Source organism: Xenopus tropicalis, chromosome 4, assembly GCF_000004195.4.
Source record: "Xenopus tropicalis strain Nigerian chromosome 4, UCB_Xtro_10.0, whole genome shotgun sequence".
NCBI lineage: Eukaryota > Metazoa > Chordata > Amphibia > Anura > Pipidae > Xenopus > Xenopus tropicalis.
In genome coordinates this window covers 39564361-39583668 of record NC_030680.2, presented here as the reverse complement: position 1 = coordinate 39583668, position 19308 = coordinate 39564361, and the positions used below count along the sequence as shown (strand labels likewise).

The following is a 19308-nucleotide window of genomic DNA, read 5'->3' as shown; positions in this document are numbered from 1 at the left end:
GGTTTATGAATACCACTTGATACGATTGTGGCCAGTGGTGGATTTTGCTAATAGTACTAAACTACCTTGCTTAAATATTAAATATTATGCTACATGACATGTGCCAAGAATCCCCTAGCATGAAACCTAGCTGTATATGAGAACTTCCTTGACAAGTCTGCACCACTGCATAGCCCCGCTCACTCTGATCGGTAGCCCCGCCCACTCTGATCGGTAGCCCCGCCCACTCTGATCGGTAGCTCCGCCCACTCTGATCGGTAGTTTCCAGGTAGTTATGACAACCGGACATACATTCCCAACTGTATACCGCTTACCTCACCTTTCACTAGTAAGTATACACCTCCAGGACCCATCCGTTACACTGTCTTTATTATAAATGCTGCTGTTGTGCAAACGATATACTCTGGCGATCGGCCTGCTCAGCCCGATCGTTAAGCACTACACCAGCTTATTCTTATCAGTATCCAAGCCCTCATCCTGTGACCCGGTTTGACATGTGCCACTTGCGATTTTACTACTTGCAAGTAGATGAACTCCAGTTGGGGGTGAGTTACAGTTCAACCTTAATGTGCACCGAGTGACTTTTTTTCCTTTTTTTCTTTTTTCTTCTCTTATCTATTCGCTTCCTTTCTACTTGATTTGCTTTTTACTGTTATTCGTTGTTACTGCAGTTTTGTTTAGATTGTTCACTTATTTCACTATGTAATGTATATTGTGTATTCTCCCACACTATGACGTCACCATTTTCGCGCCAAATTGTGTTTATTAGTGTGTATTCACTTTGTTCACATTGTCTTTGAGAAAGGCTGCAGTGGTAGCCGAAACGTTAGACACAACTCTGAATAAACCTCTTTGTATTTTCATAAGTCCTGTGAGTGCGGTGCCAGTTAGTTTCTGTTACTTTACTCCGTTTTTGTACTGCACCCAGGCATCTTTGATCTTTGTTTGTCGAGAGTGCCTGTCTGTCAGTATATTTTGTAATTATATATATATATATATATATACATTTCTAGAATGGAGAGCACACCACCGTTCAGGAGCGATACCTGACGAAGGTTCCAGTAAGGAACCGAAACGTTGGACCAATAAACCTCACCTATTGCATCCTACTTTGCTTTGTTGCCCATGAGTTTTTATCGTGAGAACCCTGCGAGTGCCGACACCTGCCTCTCTCTCTATATATATATATATATATATATATAGAAAAACAGAATAGACCGGCACTCACAGGAAATTTCCACATCAAAACATCAAACGGTTTGTAGAAAAGTGAGGTTCTTTATTAATCTGACGTTTCAGTTCCCACAGGAACTTTCATCAGGGGCTGTCCCTGATGAAAGTTCCTGTGGGAACTGAAACGTCGGATCAATAAAGAACCTCACTTTTCTACAAACCGTTTGATGTTTTGATGTGGAAATTTCCTGTGAGTGCCGGTCTATTCTGTTTCTCTACATACTGTTATTCTGTCCTGGCACCCAGGTATCGTTTTTTGACTTTTGGTGTGCAGCTTATGAACTGTTTATATATATATATATATATATATATATATATATATATCTCAAACTCAACAGTAGAAAGCACTCACAGCTATAGCGTCAATCAAGTCAGTGATTTACTTCAGCATACCATCTACGCGTTTCGATCACCACAGGATCGTCATCAGGATGATAGACAGGAAGTGAAGTGTCAGGTTAAAAACCAGCAGTATCCAATCAGTGTTTATACAACATTAACCCATTTAAAAATCCCCATATGATCAGAAATAGAATAATTATCAAACATCTAGACTCATAATAATACATAAACTAGGACATATCCCATACATATCAATGTAATAAGCCACATGGCAAAGCTCATAGTGAAATATAATTTTAAAACACATATAAGTCAATCTATCAGGACACATGACAAAGTCGCATGTCATGTCTAAAAATTGAGTTTTATTAATATCACCATTAACTTCAATACTCATCTAAACTCATGATAATGCATAAACTAGGACATATCCCATATATATCAATGCAGTAAGCCACATGGCAAAGCTCATAGTGAAATATAATTTTAAAACACATATGAGTCAATCTATCAAGACACATGACAAAGTCACATGTTATGTCTAAAAATTAAGATTATAAATATCACCATTAACTTCAATACTCATAAACATTAACTATTACATACTAATAGGGAAAATAAGTTACCCACCCAAAATTATAATGTGATAGAAACTAACGTGTTGTAAAAAATAATTTCAATTTCATAGTGAGATTTAGAAAATGTGAACAGATAAATGGACAAAAATTGTCCAATACTAATAAACATTTATAAAACACATTTCTTACAATCTTTATAAAGATAAAAGCAGTCACACTCAAAAAACATTTAAGGAAGTTACTACATAAAGACCAAGAAACATCACCTAAGATAGTGGATGATCAAAATAGCATCAAATATCTTAAATTAGGATCACGCTAATTAACTAACTTCAAATTACATAAACCAGTCCTATCTAAAAAAATTGGTCATAAGACCATCATATAGGGAATACCCAGGGACACAACAGTCAATTTATATAAAACAAGAGAGTGATAGCATCTCATTTAATCCCCTGGGGGCAATTGTGTCAAGTCTCCGGATCCATTGGGCCTCCCTCTGCAGCAATAGCTTAGATCTATCTCCACCCCGTGCAAGGGGGGGAATATGATCAATCAATATTGCTTTCAACATAGGCAGTGAATGTTTGCACTGTACAAAGTGTCGGGCCAGTGGAATGTCCGATTTCCCAGATGCCAGGGCCAGACGAATCACTGACCTGTGATTATTCATTCTTGTACGAAAAGCTGTGATGCATTTACCGATATAATAAAGGCCACAAGGGCACATAATGCAGTATATCACATATTCCGAAATACATGTCCATGTCTAAGATACTTTTTCCCGGAGTGTGGATGAGCGAATGTCACTCCGGTGATCAGACAACCACAAGTTTTGCAATTACCACATCGATAGCAACCAGGTTTACTATTCCTTAGCCATGTGTCTGGTACCTCCGGTTTTAAATCTGTCACCATAAGTATGTCACGAAGTGAACGTCCACGTCGATATGCACACACTGGAGGTGGCATGTTAGTAAAGGGCAAACCCGAATCCAATTGTAAAATTGGGCAATGTTTTTTAATAGCCATTTCAACATCATGGCTTACCGGTGTGAAGTCACTCACAAATACCATCCGATCCGATTGGTCTCCTGGCCGTGTGCCCCTAGATTCATCTTTAAGTAGATTTTCTTATTCAATTCAGCATTCAAAAAGTCAATAGAGTATCCCTTCTCAAGAAATCTGTCCCGCATTTCATTAGCTTGTTGAAGTGCAGTTACGGGATCCGTATTAATCCTGAATACTCTCAAGAATTGAGTGTAAGGAATAGATTTAATCACCATAGGTGGATGGAAACTATGGGCATGCAAAACAGTGTTCCGAACCGTGTTCTTACGGAACAGTGTAGTCCCCACCCCCATAGGTGTATGGAAAATCCTAACATCAAGAAAATCAATCACATCTTTTGACTGATTTAAAGTAAACCTTACTGGAGTGGGTAAATCATTTAGGGTGGCCACGAACGATTCGACCCCAATCTGGTCCCCACGCCAAATAATGAAGATATCGTCAATGTACCTACGGTATAGCAACAAATTGTCTGCATACCTAGGATAGATATATTTACATTCAAAGGAGTTCATATATATATAGATTGGCGTATGAGGGGGCCACATTGGAGCCCATCGCCGTGCCAGTCCGCTGTAGGTAAAAACTCTGCTCAAATCTGAAATAGTTACATGTCAAGACCAACTGCAACAGAGAGCACAAAAATTCAATTGGTGGAGCCCCCTTGTGTCCATCAATAAGCGCCTCCCTGCATGCTGTAATCCCCTCGTCCAGAGGGATAATGGTGTACAAATTACACACATCAAGTGTCACAAATAGTGTATCATCAGGCAGTGTATCACATTGCCTTAAAATCTCCAACAGGGCTGATGTATCAGTCAAATAGGATACGGGCACATTGTGGTAGTAAAAAGCTATCTAAATATCTAGCCACATTTGAAAAGAGAGAATCTCTAGCAGATATAATAGGCCGGCCCGGAGGGGCAGAAGGATTTTTGTGCACCTCAGGGAGGGTATATATGATTGGGCATTTGGGATATTGTGTTGTTAAAAATGCACCACATTTTTCACTAATCCAACCGGCTGACATAGCATCAGTCACCTCAGCATCCAATTTAGCTTTAAATTTTAAAGTGGGGTCGACCGGGAGTTTCACATACACCTCCAAATTAGAAATCTGCTGCAATAGCTCCTGTCTATAATACTTAAGATCTAAAAGTACTATTGCTCCTCCTTTATTGGCAGGACGTATAACAAGCTGTCTATCATCACGTAGTGAACTAATAGCCCGCCTCTCTATCTCAGTTAGGTTAGAAAAATGTTTTTTTTTATTTCTCCAGGGATTCATAACTTTCCCTTTGTACTATCTTAGAATATGCAGACCCCCCAAGAAACCGACACCGTAATTTTTAATTTGAGTCAACATGTGCTAACACCGGGGAAATTCTCTCTCCTCACACGTGGTTTGTCGTTTGTACCTGTAACTAAGAATAATCCCTTTAATTTGGAGGTTGATCTCTTTAGATTTCAACGTAAGTTGAAACTAAGAGATCACTTTAAAAATATCTTAAGTCAGCAATTTTAGGCTATTTTGTAGTTTGCGGTTATTAATATATATATAAATGAAACATACAAAACCTACAGAATGCCCAGTAGAAGCTATAAAATTCTAGTTAGCATTAAATGACTACCACATGTGTATTTCATGGAATAAGGTGAGAAATTTAAAAGAAGCAAATAAACTTGTTTTTAAAAAAACTGAAAAGGCTGTAACAATTTCAAACTTTAATGTGGCATATACAAGTACAAAAACAGTCTGTGCTCATATAGGCCTGCTGGGTGGACCCAAGGCCAAAATATGCCATTCATGCCACTAAGAAATACTTTGGCTTTAACTGGAAATAGCCCAATCTTCTGCTAAAGATTAAATAAAATGCAATTTTTCTCAGTGATATCCTGTTTCTGTTATGGATGGTGCCTTGTCATGGCTAAACACTAAAGAGTACATTTTAGGCTAAAGATAGTTAAATGTACTGGAAAACAACATTTATTTCGAGCCCAGTGAACCCCAGGTAGTAGCTCTCAAGCAACTTTTTCTCACCACCCCCTTTTTATATGGCCTCAAAAGCAAGAGCTTCTTTTGAATTCCTGGCATGGAAGCATAAAGACACAATTGTTCCTTGGGCTAATAAATGCCACCATTTGCCAACCCCCAGAAACTCCTTTAAAGCTTGTGCGGCTCCCCTCTTTCTACATTTGAATGTGGTATTAAAGTCTGGGATCTCTGTCATAACCCACAGCTACCAACTACAGGTATCGGACCCCTTATCCGGAAACCCGTTATCCATAGACTCCATTATAAGCAAATAATTCAGAATTTTAAAACTGCTTTCCTTTTTCTATGTAGAAATAAAACTCTACCTTGTAATGGATCCCAATTAAGATATAAATAATCCTTATGGGATGCAAAACAATCCTATTGGGTTTAATTAATGTTTTATTGATTTTTTAGTAGACTTAAGGTATTGAGATCCAAATAACGGAAAGACCCCTTATCCGGAATACCCTTGGTCCCGAGCATTCTGGATAATGGGTCCTATACCTGTACTATGATCTATCTACTACAGGTAGATGCTATGGGTTCCCACACTGGTTCTTATTTGTCCCGCATAGTAAATAATGACACCTCAACAATGGAGTTCCTATATTTGGTAGCATGGATTTTCTGGTTAGTCCATCCTTAATAACATTGTTCCTATACACAATTAACTATATCAATCACCAAAGCCCAATTCAAAAACCTATTTCCAAAAGGCAGAGGGCAGATAGAGCAGTAATGCAAAAATAACATTGTACTGTTGAAAAACTTGCAGAACAGCTTTGTTCTGTAACAGCTGTAATAGCTAGAACAGCTATATGGCTAACTATACAGATAATCTGTCTATTTCACCCAACGCCTGATAGTTTGGATCACTGTTCAGTTGGGCAACCATATTGGCTAAGCTGTAGATCCCATCTGCTAGAAGTCAGTCAAATCAACAAGGTTGCTTGGGGAAGCTCTATCTGGTCAATAACAACTTATAAGGACCAATACATCATAAACTCATTACATTCAGTCAGACGCATTCAACCATAATTTCCAACCAGATTATTCTTAGAAATCACCAGTCACATTACCTTCAGTGAATACTGCTGTACAGAAAACTCTGTAATATTGTGTAAATGTGCTGTGGGGAAATTTTCCATGCTAAACTTATCAGAGAGGCATGGACTGGTCCAAAAATCAAGGTTTGGTCTGGACAGGTTCGGGTTGGAAAATGGGCTATCACTGCAACGCAGAGAACTTTTAATTTGTGCCCTATGGCTGGGCCCCCTATAAATTAACTCTTGTAGGAGAAGAAAAGGTACAATCACTGGGAGTGCCAAATTGTTAGGCACTCCCCCCCAGTGATTGTAATCGCTTACCTTATACCTGGTGGTCCTGTCAGGCCCTGGGTTAATGCTCCTGGGTAGCTGTGAGAGAGTGATCCTCTTCTTTCTCCTCTCTTCTTTTACTCCACTGTGTATGCGCCGGCCCCGGGATTCCGAAAATACACTAGAGAAGGAAGAGGATCACTCTTTTGCAGCTACCCAGGGCTGTTCGGTTTTCTCCTTACATTATACCCCAGGATGGTGCTCCTGTAAGTGATTACAATCACTGGGGGTGCCCACCCCTACTCTGACACCAAATCAGATATCAGCTGAAGGGAAGGTCATGCTCGGCATCCTCTGCACGTCCTTTCTCAACCTTGAGTCGAATCAGGTGAGATTAGGGATGGTTAGGGATGGTCTGAAGATTTCTAATCCATGCATCACTATAACCAATGCATTCAAGCAAATACACCGCCTACAATAATTCTTTTGAATAGAATAGTTTCCATTTAAAGCTAACACTGAAAGGTTTTAATTCATATCAGATGGCCACTCTCTACTTACATTGTAAAATGCCTTTATCTTAATATAAATAATATAATTATGTTTGGCTCTAAATCTAATCTAATAATTTCTTATAGGCAAATGGGACTGACAATTCCAAAAAGGTGCACAGTGATTCTCTATATAAGTCTCAATACAGTACATTTCATTGGCTTGTAAATGGTGTACTCGTCAACATGATTAATTGTGTTATTACTGCACATGAACAATTGGAATGCTATATTATATCCTTAGGGTAATGGTTCATGGGGCATTTTATGGCAGCTTTGTGAATGGACAATTTATGTTTTATCTCTGGAAATATGCAACATAAAATGCCTCATGTTCTTCAAGTCTTAGCACTTAGGTCTGGTGATAGCAGAAACCATTAGTTTTGTGCAACACTAAGGTGTAGAGTATGCAAGTCATTATATTATATCCTCTGCATCCTCAGGTCAGAGAACTGGGAATGTCAATCTTTTACAAGGTTGCATGCAGCATATATTTGATTTGGTGAATTCAAGGCAAGGAAAGAGCAGGTCCAGTGGTGAGGTGGATCGCTGGCGATACCTGTGCATTCGAGCAGGAATGGCTGCAGGAGACAAAGGTGAACTTTCCTCACCACTAACTCAGTCCTTGTTACTGTTTCCTCTCAGGAGGGGCAACAATAGCGGATTCTGCAAAATGCCGGGTAGAGTTCCCCATCCGGTTGGTGGCCTGAATGTGGTACAAAGATAAAAACAAGAAAGGTTTGAAATTTTATTTAGCTCCCTACAATCATAATTCATATCATTACTGGGGACAGGGATACCCCCCCAGAAATTAAGAGGCACATTGATACCCCCCCAGAAAATCAAAGGCACAGTGATACCCCCCAGAAAATTAGAGGCACAGTGATACCCCCCCAGAAAATCAGAGGCACGGTGATACCCCCACCCCAAGGCCCACAGAAAATCAGAGGCACGGTGATACCCCCCAGAAAATCACAGGCACAATGATACCCCCCCAGAAAATCAGAGGCACAGTTGATACCCCCCAGAAAATCAGGAAACACAGTGCTACCCCCAGAAAATCAGGAGGCACAGTGATACCCCCAAAAAATCAGGAGGCACAGTGATACCCCCCCAGAAAATCAGGAGGCACAGTGATACCCCCCCCAGAAAATCAGAGGCACAGTGATACCCCCCAGAAAATCAAAGGCACAATGATACCCCCCCAGAAAATCAAAGGCACAGGGATACCCCCCCCCCCCCAGAAAATCAAAGGCACAGGGATATCCCCCCCCCCCAGAAAATCAAAGGCACAGGGATACCTCCCCAGAAAATCAAAGGCACAGTGATCCCCCCCCCCCAGAAAATGAAAGGCACAGTGATACCCCCACCCGCCAGTAGCAGCAATTAGGACGCCTGCGTGTTTAAATGTCCCGCGCAATAATGGGGCATGCGCAATGAGCGGTCATTTGGTATTATCACATGACCGTGACGTCAAGAAGGTCCCTTCCATGCGTAGGAACTAGCCGCTACCATAGCAACCTAGTACTCAAACATTGTGACGATCCACCTGCGTCAATGTAGTTAGCTCGCTGTCCCAGAAGCCACGCCCCCTGCCTTACTATTGATTGGTAAGTTGTGCCGTTACGTCAGGTGGCGGGTTTTTCTGTCACAAGTTGCTTCTGGCGAGAGGGAAACGTCTGCTCTGATGGAAATGGCATGGAAATGTTTTCTTATCATGGGCACATAGCAGCATAGAAATAAACACGCAAAACCATCAAATTTAACTTCAGGTTAAGGTTGGATCACCGGACGGAGATAGCGAACTGGACCTGTCAGCCATCGGTGGAGGTTCATGGCATCTCACAGGAGCGCTACAGATTAGCTCGGCAGAATAGAAATTGTGAGTTTACGCTGTATTGACATTTTATTTATTGTAGTATGGGCTGAAAAAAACATTCAATATATGATTGATTCAGCATGATATTTATATAGTTTTAAAATCAAGATTTCTGCAGAGTGCAATTATTTCTAGGAAGCACCATTTCCATTCACTGTAATGGCCATCGGAAATAACTTTTCATAATTCCTTTTCATAATATTGGTACTGGCTAGAAGATGGCAATAGCACTTATTTTGGTATTATTTGAGTATACACTGTTTTGACATTATATATATATACCCCATGCCTATATACCCCTCCTTCTCATAAGCTTGGTACTGGCTAGCAGATCACAATGGCAGTTATCTCCATTTTATTTAGCAATCTGTAGGATGGGTTTCTGGTTCCAGCAAATGGCAGCATGTAAACTGATAATGGCGAAGCCAGGTGAGCTGGATCTGCTTTCTTATAATTCTTATAATTACAATGGTACAAAAAGCTACTTTAGATGAATTATTTGATGTGAGGATGCCAGCACTCACGGGACTTCAAAGCAGCATCAACAGAAAAAATAAAAGTTTTACAAAATGTATTGTAGCATGTATTGTAGAAAGTTCCTGTTTGGAAATGAGACATCGGAGAAATAAAAAACCATGCTACAATTCGTTTTGTAAAACTTTTTTTTTTTTCTGTTGATGCTGCTTTGAAGTCCCGTGAGTGCTGCTACCTTTGCTGGGACTATATATAGACTTATTGTTAGTGGCTATATATATATATATATATATATATATATGTGTGTGTGTATATAATGTTATTAATAAAATAACCCAGCACTTCCACATCTACCACTACACCTGCAGTGTGTGGTAGGCTGATCTATGGTATATTGATTTAAACTGTCACTTTAATATGACCAATTTAGAATAATCATGACATCAATATATTACACAGTAATTTTATATATATATATAGCTAGCAGGAAACAGTGTCGGCACTCACACGATTTCACGATCGATTTCAAGCAATCGATCGTTAAATCCTGTGAGTGCCGACACTGTTTTCTGCTATTTGATTACTTCGGCTCTGGCACCCAGGTATCGCTAGAAACTTATTGGTGTGCTCCCACTCTATGCTCTGTCTATATATATCCAAGGCTATTGTGATACTAATATCTACAGTTAGTATTACTGGTTGTATATATAGTTTGTATGCGAGTGTATAGATTGGTTAGTATAGGTTGTGTGCTGGGTTTACTCGGATGGGTTGAACTTGATGGACAATGGTCTTTTTTCAACCCTATGTGACTATATATATATATATATATATATATACAGGTATAGGATCCCTTATCAGGAAATCCGTTATCCAGAAAGCTCCGAATTACGGACAGCCTGTCTCCCACAGACTCCATTTTAATGAAATAGTTCAGAATTTTAAAACTGATTTCCTTTTTCTCTGTAGAAATAAAACAGCACCTTGTACTTGATCCCAACTAAGATATAAATAATCCTTATTAGAGCCAAAACAATCCTATTGGGTTTAATTACAGTTAAATACCGTGATATAAATTTTTGGTCATACCGCCCAGCACTAGTTTGGGGGCTGAAAATGCAGGATTGTGCTTAGTACAGAGAAATAACCATGCAGTCATTATGATGGTATCTTAGTCCAGGCATTGGGTATGGTTGAGGGCTGTTTCTGCAGGATTGTGGTTAGTACAGAGAAATATCCATGCAACCATTATGATGGTATCTCTCTGTCAAGGCATTGGGTATGGTTTGCGGGCTGTTTCTGCAGGATTGTGATTAGTACAAAGAAATAATTATGCAGCCATTATGAAGGTATCTCTCTCTCTCTCCAAGGCATTGGGTATTGTTTCTGCAGGATTGTGCATACTACAGAGAAATAACCATGCAGCCATTATGATGGTATTGCTCTGTCCTGGGATTGGGAATGGTTTGGGGGCTGTTTCTGCAGGATTGTGCTTAGTACAGAGAAATAACCATACAGCCATTATGATGGTATCGCTCTGTGCAGGCATTGGGTATGGTTTGGGGGCTGTTTCTGCAGGATTGGGGATGGTTTGGGGGCTGTTTCTGCAGGATTGTGCTTAGTACAGAGAAATAACCATGCAGCCATTATGATGGTATTGCTCTGTCATGGGATTGGGAATGGTTTGGGGGCTGTTTCTGCAGGATTGTGCTTAGTACAGAGAAATAACCATGCAGCCATTATGATGGTATTGCTCTGTCCTGGGAGTGGGAATGGTTTGGGGGTTGTTTCTGCAGGATTGTGTTTAGTACAGAGAAATAACCATGCAGCCATTATGATGGTATTGCTCTGTCCTGGGATTGGGAATGGTTTGGGGGCTGTTTCTGCAGGATTGTGCTTAGTACAGAGAAATAACCATACAGCCATTATGATGGTATTGCTCTGTCCTGGGATTGGGAAAGGTTTGGGGGCTGTTTCTGAAGGATTGGGTATGGTTTGGGCGCTGTTTCTGCAGGATTGTGCTTAGTACAGAGAAATAACCATGCAGCCATTATGATGGTATCGCTCTGTGCAGGCATTGGGTATGATTTGAGGGCTGTTCCTGCAGGATTGGGTATGGTTTGGGGGCTGTTCATGCAGGATTGTGCTTAGTACAGAGAAATAACCATGCAGCCATTATGATGGTATCGCGCTGTGCAGGCATTGGGTATGTTTTGGGGCTGTTTCTGCAGATTTTTGTTTCTGAAGGATTGGGTATTGTTTGGGGACTCTTTCTGCAGGATTGTGCTTAGTACAGAGAAATAACCATGCAGCCATTATGATGTTATCGCTCTGTGCAGGCATTGGGTATGGTTTGGGGGCTGTTTCTGCAGGATTGGGGATGGTTTGGGGGCTGTTTTTGCAGGATTGGGTATGGTTTGGGGGTTGTTCATGCAGGATTGTGCTTAGTACAGAGAAATAACCATGCAGCCATTATGATGGTATCGCGCTGTGCAGGCATTGGGTATGGTTTGGGGCTGTTTCTGCAGGATTTGGTATGGTTTGGGGGCTGTTTCTGAAGGATTGGGTATGGTTTGGGGACTGTTTCTGCAGGATTGTGCTTAGTACAGAGAAATAACCTTGCAGCCATTATGATGGTATTGCTCTGTCCTGGGATTGGGAATGGTTTGGGGGCTGTTTCTGCAGGATTGTGTTAAGTACAGAGAAATAACCATGCAGCCATTATGATGGTATCGCTCTGTCAAGGCATTGGGTATGGTTTGGGGGCTGTTTCTGCAGGATTGTGCTTAGTGCAGAGAAATAACCATGCAGCCATTATAATGGTATTGCTCTGTCAAGGCATTGGGAATGGTTTCGGGTCTGTTTCTGCAGGATTGTGCTTAGTACAGAGAAATAACCATGCAGCCATTATGATGGTATTGCTCTGTCCTGGGATTGGGAATAGTTTGGGGGCTGTTTCTGCAGGATTGTGCTTAGTACAGAGAAATAACCATGCAGCCATTATGATGGTATTGCTCTGTCCTGGGATTGGGAATGGTTTGGGGGCTGTTTCTGCAGGATTGTGCTTAGTACAGAGAAATAACCATGCAGCCATTATGATGGTATTGCTCTGTCCTGGGATTGGGAATGGTTTGGGGGCTGTTTCTGAAGGATTGGGTATGGTTTGGGCGCTGTTTCTGCAGGATTGTGCTTAGTACAGAGAAATAACCATGCAGACATTATGATGGTATCGCTCTGTGCAGGCATTGGGTATGGTTTGGGGGCTGTTTCTGCAGGATTGGGGATGGTTTGGGGGCTGTTTTTGCAGGATTGGTATGGTTTGGGGGCTGTTCATGCAGGATTGTGCTTAGTACAGAGAAATAACCATGCAGCCATTATGATGGTATCGCGCTGTGCAGGCATTGGGTATGGTTTGGGGCTGTTTCTGCAGGATTTGGTATGGTTTGGGGGCTGTTTCTGAAGGATTGGGGTATGGTTTGGGGACTGTTTCTGCAGGATTGTGCTTAGTTCAGAGAAATAACCATGCAGCCATTATGATGGTATTGCTCTGTCCTGGATTGGGAATGGTTTGGGGGCTGTTCCTGTAGGATTGGGTATGGTTTGGGGGTTGTTTCTGCAGGATTGTGCTTAGTACAGAGAAATAACCATGCAGCCATTATGATGGTATCGCTCTGTGCAGGCATTGGGAATGGTTTGGGGGCTGTTTCTGCAGGATTGGGGTAGGTTTGGGGGCTTTTTTTGCAGGATTGGGTATGGTTTGGGGGCTGTTCATGCAGGATTGTGCTTAGTACAGAGAAATAACCATGCAGCCATTATGATGGTATCGCGCTGTGCAGGCATTGGGTATGGTTTGGGGCTGTTTCTGCAGGATTTGGTATGGTTTGGGGGCTGTTTCAGAAGGATTGGGTATGGTTTGGGGACTGTTTCTGCAGGATTGTGCTTAGTTCAGAGAAATAACCATGCAGCCATTATGATGGTATTGCTCTGTCCTGGGATTGGGAATGGTTTGGGGGCTGTTTCTGAAGGATTGGGTATGGTTTGGGGACTGTTTCTGCAGGATTGTGCTTAGTTCAGAGAAATAACCATGCAGCCATTATGATGGTATTGCTCTGTCCTGGGATTGGGAATGGTTTGGGGGCTGTTTCTGAAGGATTGGGTATGGTTTGGGGACTGTTTCTGCAGGATTGTGCTTAGTTCAGAGAAATAACCATGCAGCCATTATGATGGTATTGCTCTGTCCTGGGATTGGGAATGGTTTGGGGGCTGTTTCTGCTTGATTGTGCTTAGTACAGAGAAATAACCATGCAGCCATTATGATGGTATTGCTCTGTCCTGGGATTGGGAATGGTTTGGGCGCTGTTTCTGCAGGATTGTGCTTAGTACAGAGAAATAACCATGCAGCCATTATGATGGTATTGCTCTGTCCTGGGATTGGGAATGGTTTGGGGGCTGTTTCTGCTTGATTGTGCTTAGTACAGAGAAATAACCATGCAGCCATTATGATGGTATCGCTCTGTGCAGGCATTGGGTATGGTTTGGGGGCTGTTCATGCAGGATTGTGCTTAGTACAGAGAAATAACCATGCAGCCATTATGATGGTATCGCGCTTTGCAGGCATTGGGTATGGTTTGGGGCTGTTTCTGCAGGATTTGGTATGGTTTGGGGGCTGTTTCTGCAGGATTGTGCTTACTACAGAGAAATAACCATGCAGCCATTATGATGGTATTGCTCTGTCCTGGGATTGGGAATGGTTTGGGGGCTGTTTCTGCAGGATTGTGCTTAGTACAGAGAAATAACCATGCAGCCATTATGATGGTATCGCTCTGTGCAGGCATTGGGTATGGTTTGGGGGCTGTTTCTGCAGGATTGGGGATGGTTTGGTGGCTGTTTTTGCAGGATTGGATGTGGTTTGGGGGCTGTTCATGCAGGATTGTGCTTAGTACAGAGAAATAACCATGCAGCCATTATGATGGTATCGCGCTTTGCAGGCATTGGGTATGGTTTGGGGCTGTTTGTGCAGGATTTGGTATGGTTTGGGGGCTGTTTCTGAAGGATTGGGTATGGTTTGGGGACTGTTTCTGCAGGATTGTGCTTAGTACAGAGAAATAACCATGCAGCCATTATGATGGTTTTGCTCTGTCCTGGGATTGGGAATGGTTTGGGGGCTGTTTCTGCAGGATAGTGCTTAGTACAGAGAAATAACCATGCAGCCATTATGATGGTATTGCTCTGTCCTGGGATTGGGAATGGTTTGGGGCTGTTGCTGCAGGATTGGGTATGGTTTGGGGTTGTTTCTGCAGGATTGTATTTAGTACAGAGAAATAACCATGCAGCCATTATCATGGTATCGCTCTGTGCAGGCATTGGGTATGGTTTGGCGGCTGTTTCTGCAGGATTGGGGATGGTTTGGGGGCTGTTTTTGCAGGATTGGGTATGGTTTGGGGGCTGTTCATGCAGGATTGTGCTTAGTTCAGAGAAATAACCATGCAGCCATTATGATGGTATTGCTCTGTCCTGGGATTGGGAATGGTTTGGGGGCTGTTTCTGCTTGATTGTGCTTAGTACAGAGAAATAACCATGCAGCCATTATGATGGTATCGCTTAGTCAAGGCATTCGGTATGGTTTGGGGGCTGTTTCTGCAGGATTGTGCTTAGTGCAGAGAAATAACCATGCAGCCATTATAATGGTATTGCTCTGTCAAGGCATTGGGAATGGTTTCGGGTCTGTTTCTGCAGGATTGTGCTTAGTACAGAGAAATAACCATGCAGCCATTATGATGGTATTGCTCTGTCCTGGGATTGGGAATGGTTTGGGGGCTGTTCCTGTAGGATTGGGTATGGTTTGGGGGTTGTTTCTGCAGGATTGTGCTTAGTACAGAGAAATAACCATGCAGCCATTATGATGGTATCGCTCTTTGCAGGCATTGGGTATGGTTTGGGGGCTGTTTCTGCAGGATTGCGGATGGTTTGGGGGCTGTTTTTCCAGGATTGGGTATGGTTTGGGGGCTGTTCATGCAGGATTGTGCTTAGTACAGAGAAATAACCATGCAGCCATTATGATGGTATCGCGCTGTGCAGGCATTGGGTATGGTTTGGGGCTGTTTGTGCAGGATTTGGTATGGTTTGGGGGCTGTTTCTGAACGATTGGGTATGGTTTGGGGACTGTTTCTGCAGGATTGTGCTTAGTACAGAGAAATAACCATGCAGCCATTATGATGGTATTGCTCTGTCCTGGGATTGGGAATGGTTTGGGGGCTGTTTCTGCAGGATTGTGTTTAGTACAGAGAAATAACCATGCAGCCATTATGATGGTATCGCTCTGTCAAGGCATTGGGTATGGTTTGGGGGCTGTTTCTGCAGGATTGTGCTTAGTGCAGAGAAATAACCATGCAGCCATTATAATGGTATTGCTCTGTCAAGGCATTGGGAATGGTTTCAGGTCTGTTTCTGCAGGATTGTGCTTAGTACAGAGAAATAACCATACAGCCATTATGATGGTATTGCTCTGTCCTAGGATTGGGAATGGTTTGGGGGCTGTTTCTGTAGGATTGTGCTTAGTACAGAGAAATAACCATGCAGCCATTATTATGGTATTGCTCTGTCCTGGGATTGAGAATGGTTTGGGGGCTGTTTCTGCAGGATTATGCTTAGTACAGAGAAATAACCATGCAGCCATTATGATGGTATTGCTCTGTCCTGGGATTGGGAATGGTTTGGGGGCTGTTTCTGAAGGATTGGGTATTGTTTGGGTGCTGTTTCTGCAGGATTGTGCTTAGTACAGAGAAATAACCATGCAGCCATTATGATGGTATCGCTCTGTGCAGGCATTGGGTATGGTTTGGGGGCTGTTTCTGCAGGATTGGGGATGGTTTGGTGGCTGTTTTTGCAGGATTGGATGTGGTTTGGGGGCTGTTCATGCAGGATTGTGCTTAGTACAGAGAAATAACCATGCAGCCATTATGATGGTATCGCGCTTTGCAGGCATTGGGTATGGTTTGGGGCTGTTTGTGCAGGATTTGGTATGGTTTGGGGGCTGTTTCTGAAGGATTGGGTATGGTTTGGGGACTGTTTCTGCAGGATTGTGCTTAGTACAGAGAAATAACCATGCAGCCATTATGATGGTATTGCTCTGTCCTGGGATTGGGAATGGTTTGGGGGCTGTTTCTGCAGGATTGTGTTTAGTACAGAGAAATAACCATGCAGCCATTATGATGGTATCGCTCTGTCAAGGCATTGGGTATGGTTTGGGGGCTGTTTCTGCAGGATTGTGCTTAGTACAGAGAAATAACCATGCAGCCATTATGATGGTATTGCTCTGTCCTGGGATTGGGAATGGTTTGGGGGCTGTTTCTGCAGGATTGTGCTTAGTACAGAGAAATAACCATGCAGCCATTATGATGGTATTGCTCTGTCCTGGGATTGGGAATGGTTTGGGGGCTGTTCCTGCAGGATTGGGTATGGTTTGGGGGTTGATTGTGCTTAGTACAGAGAAATAACCATGCAGCCATTATGATGGTATTGCTCTGTGCAGGCATTAGGTATGGTTTAGGGGCTGTTTCTGTAGGATTGGGGATGGTCTGGGGGCTGTTTTTGCAGGATTGGGTATGGTTTGGGGGCTGTTCATGCAGGATTGTGCTTAGTACAGAGAAATAACCATGCAGCCATTATGATGGTATCGCGCTTTGCAGGCATTGGGTATGGTTTGGGGCTGTTTCTGCAGGATTTGGTATGGTTTGGGGGCTGTTTCTGCAGGATTGTGCTTAGTACAGAGAAATAACCATGCAGCCATTATGATGGTATTGCTCTGTCCTGGGATTGGGAATGGTTTGGGGGCTGTTTCTGCAGGATTGTGCTTAGTACAGAGAAATAACCATGCAGCCATTATGATGGTATTGCTCTGTCCTGGGATTGGGAATGGTTTGGGGCTGTTTCTGCAGGATTGTGTTTAGTACAGAAAAATAACCATGCAGCCATTATGATGGTATCGCTCTGTCAAGGCATTGGGTATGGTTTGGGGGCTGTTTCTGCAGGATTGTGCTTGGTGCAGAGAAATAACCATGCAGCCATTATAATGGTATTGCTCTGTCAAGGCATTGGGAATGGTTTCGGGTCTGTTTCTGCAGGATTGTGCTTAGTACAGAGAAATAACCATGCAGCCATTATGATGGTATCGCGCTGTGCAGGCATTGGGTATGGTTTGGGGCTGTTTCTGCAGGATTTGGTATGGTTTGGGGGCTGTTTCTGAAGGATTGGGTATGGTTTGGGGACTGTTTCTGCAGGATTGTGCTTAGTACAGAGAAATAACCATGCAGCCATTATGATGGCATTGCTCTGTCCTGGGTTTGGGAATGGTTTGGGGGCTTTTTCTGCAGGATTGTGTTTAGTACAGAGAAATAACCATGCAGCCATTATGATGGTATCGCTCTGTCAAGGCATTGGGTATGGTTTGGGGGCTGTTTCTGCAGGATTGTGCTTAGTACAGAGAAATAACCATGCAGCCATTATAATGGTATTGCTCTGTCAAGGCATTGGGAATGGTTTGGGGGCTGTTTCTGCAGGATTGTGCTTAGTACAGAGAAATAACCATGCAGCCATTATGATGGTATTGCTCTGTCCTGGGATTGGGAATGGTTTGGGGGCTGTTTCTGCAGGATTGTGCTTAGTACAGAGAAATAACCATGCAGCCATTATGATGGTATCGCTCTGTGCAGGCATTGGGTATGGTTTGGGGGCTGTTTCTGCAGGATTGGGGTAGGTTTGGGGGCTTTTTTTGCAGGATTGGGTATGGTTTGGGGGCTGTTCATGCAGCATTGTGCTTAGTACAGAGAAATAACCATGCAGCCATTATGATGGTATCGCGCTGTGCAGCATGGGAATTGTTAGGGCTGTTTCTGCAGGATTTGGTATGGTTTGGGGGCTGTTTCTGCAGGATTGTGCTTAGTACAGAGAAATAACCATGCAGCCATTATGATGGTATCGCTCTGTGCAGGCATTGGGTATGATTTGAGGGCTGTTTCCTGCAGGATTGGGTATGTTTGGGGCTGTTCATGCAGGATTGTGCTTAGTACAGAGAAATAACCATGCAGCCATTATGATGGTATCGCGCTTTGCAGGCATTGGGTATGGTTTGGGGCTGTTTCTGCAGGATTTGGTATGGTTGGGGGCTGTTTCTTCAGGGTTGTGCTTACTACAGAGAAATAACCATGCAGCCATTATGATGGTATTGCTCTGTCCTGGGATTGGAATGGTTTGGGGCTGTTTCTGCAGGATTGTGCGTAGTACAGGGAAATAACCATGCAGCCATTATGATGGTATTGCTCTGTCCTGGGATTGGAATGGTTTGGGGGCTGTTCCTGTAGGATTGGGTATGGTTTTGGGGGTGTTTCTGCAGGATTGTGCTTAGTACAGAGAAATAACCATGCAGCCATTATGATGGTATCGCTCTGTGCAGGCATTGGGTATGGTTTGGGGCTGTTTCTGCAGGATTGGGGTAGGTTTGGGGGCTTTTTTGCAGGATTCGGTATGTTTGGGGGCTGTTCATGCAGGATTGTGCTTAGTACAGAGAAATAACCATGCAGCCATTATGATGGATATCGCGCTGTGCAGGCATTGGTTATGGTTTGGGGCTGTTTCTGCAGGATTTGGTATGGTTTGGGGCTGTTTCTGCAGGATTGTGCTTAGTACAGAGAAATAACCATGCAGCCATTATGATGGTATTGCTCTGTCCTGGGATTGGGAATGGTTTGGGGGCTGTTTCTGCAGGATTGTGCTTAGTACAGAGAAATAACCATGCAGCCATTATGATGGTATTGCTCTGTCCTGGGAT

General features: G+C 42.8%; 1 long non-coding RNA gene across 2 annotated transcripts in view; it reads left to right on the top strand.

Moving 5' to 3' along the window:
* Nucleotides 1-8745: 8745 nt before the first annotated feature.
* The window catches only part of LOC116410366, a 48572-nt gene continuing 38009 nt past the window's right edge, over nt 8746-19308 (top strand). The window contains exons 1-2 of one of the 2 annotated variants that reach the window (XR_004222327.1): nt 8746-9011; nt 9372-9437. This is a non-coding gene — a long non-coding RNA (uncharacterized LOC116410366). The remainder of the gene's footprint in view (nt 9012-9371; nt 9438-19308) is intronic. The other variant, XR_004222328.1, reaches the window with a different exon arrangement.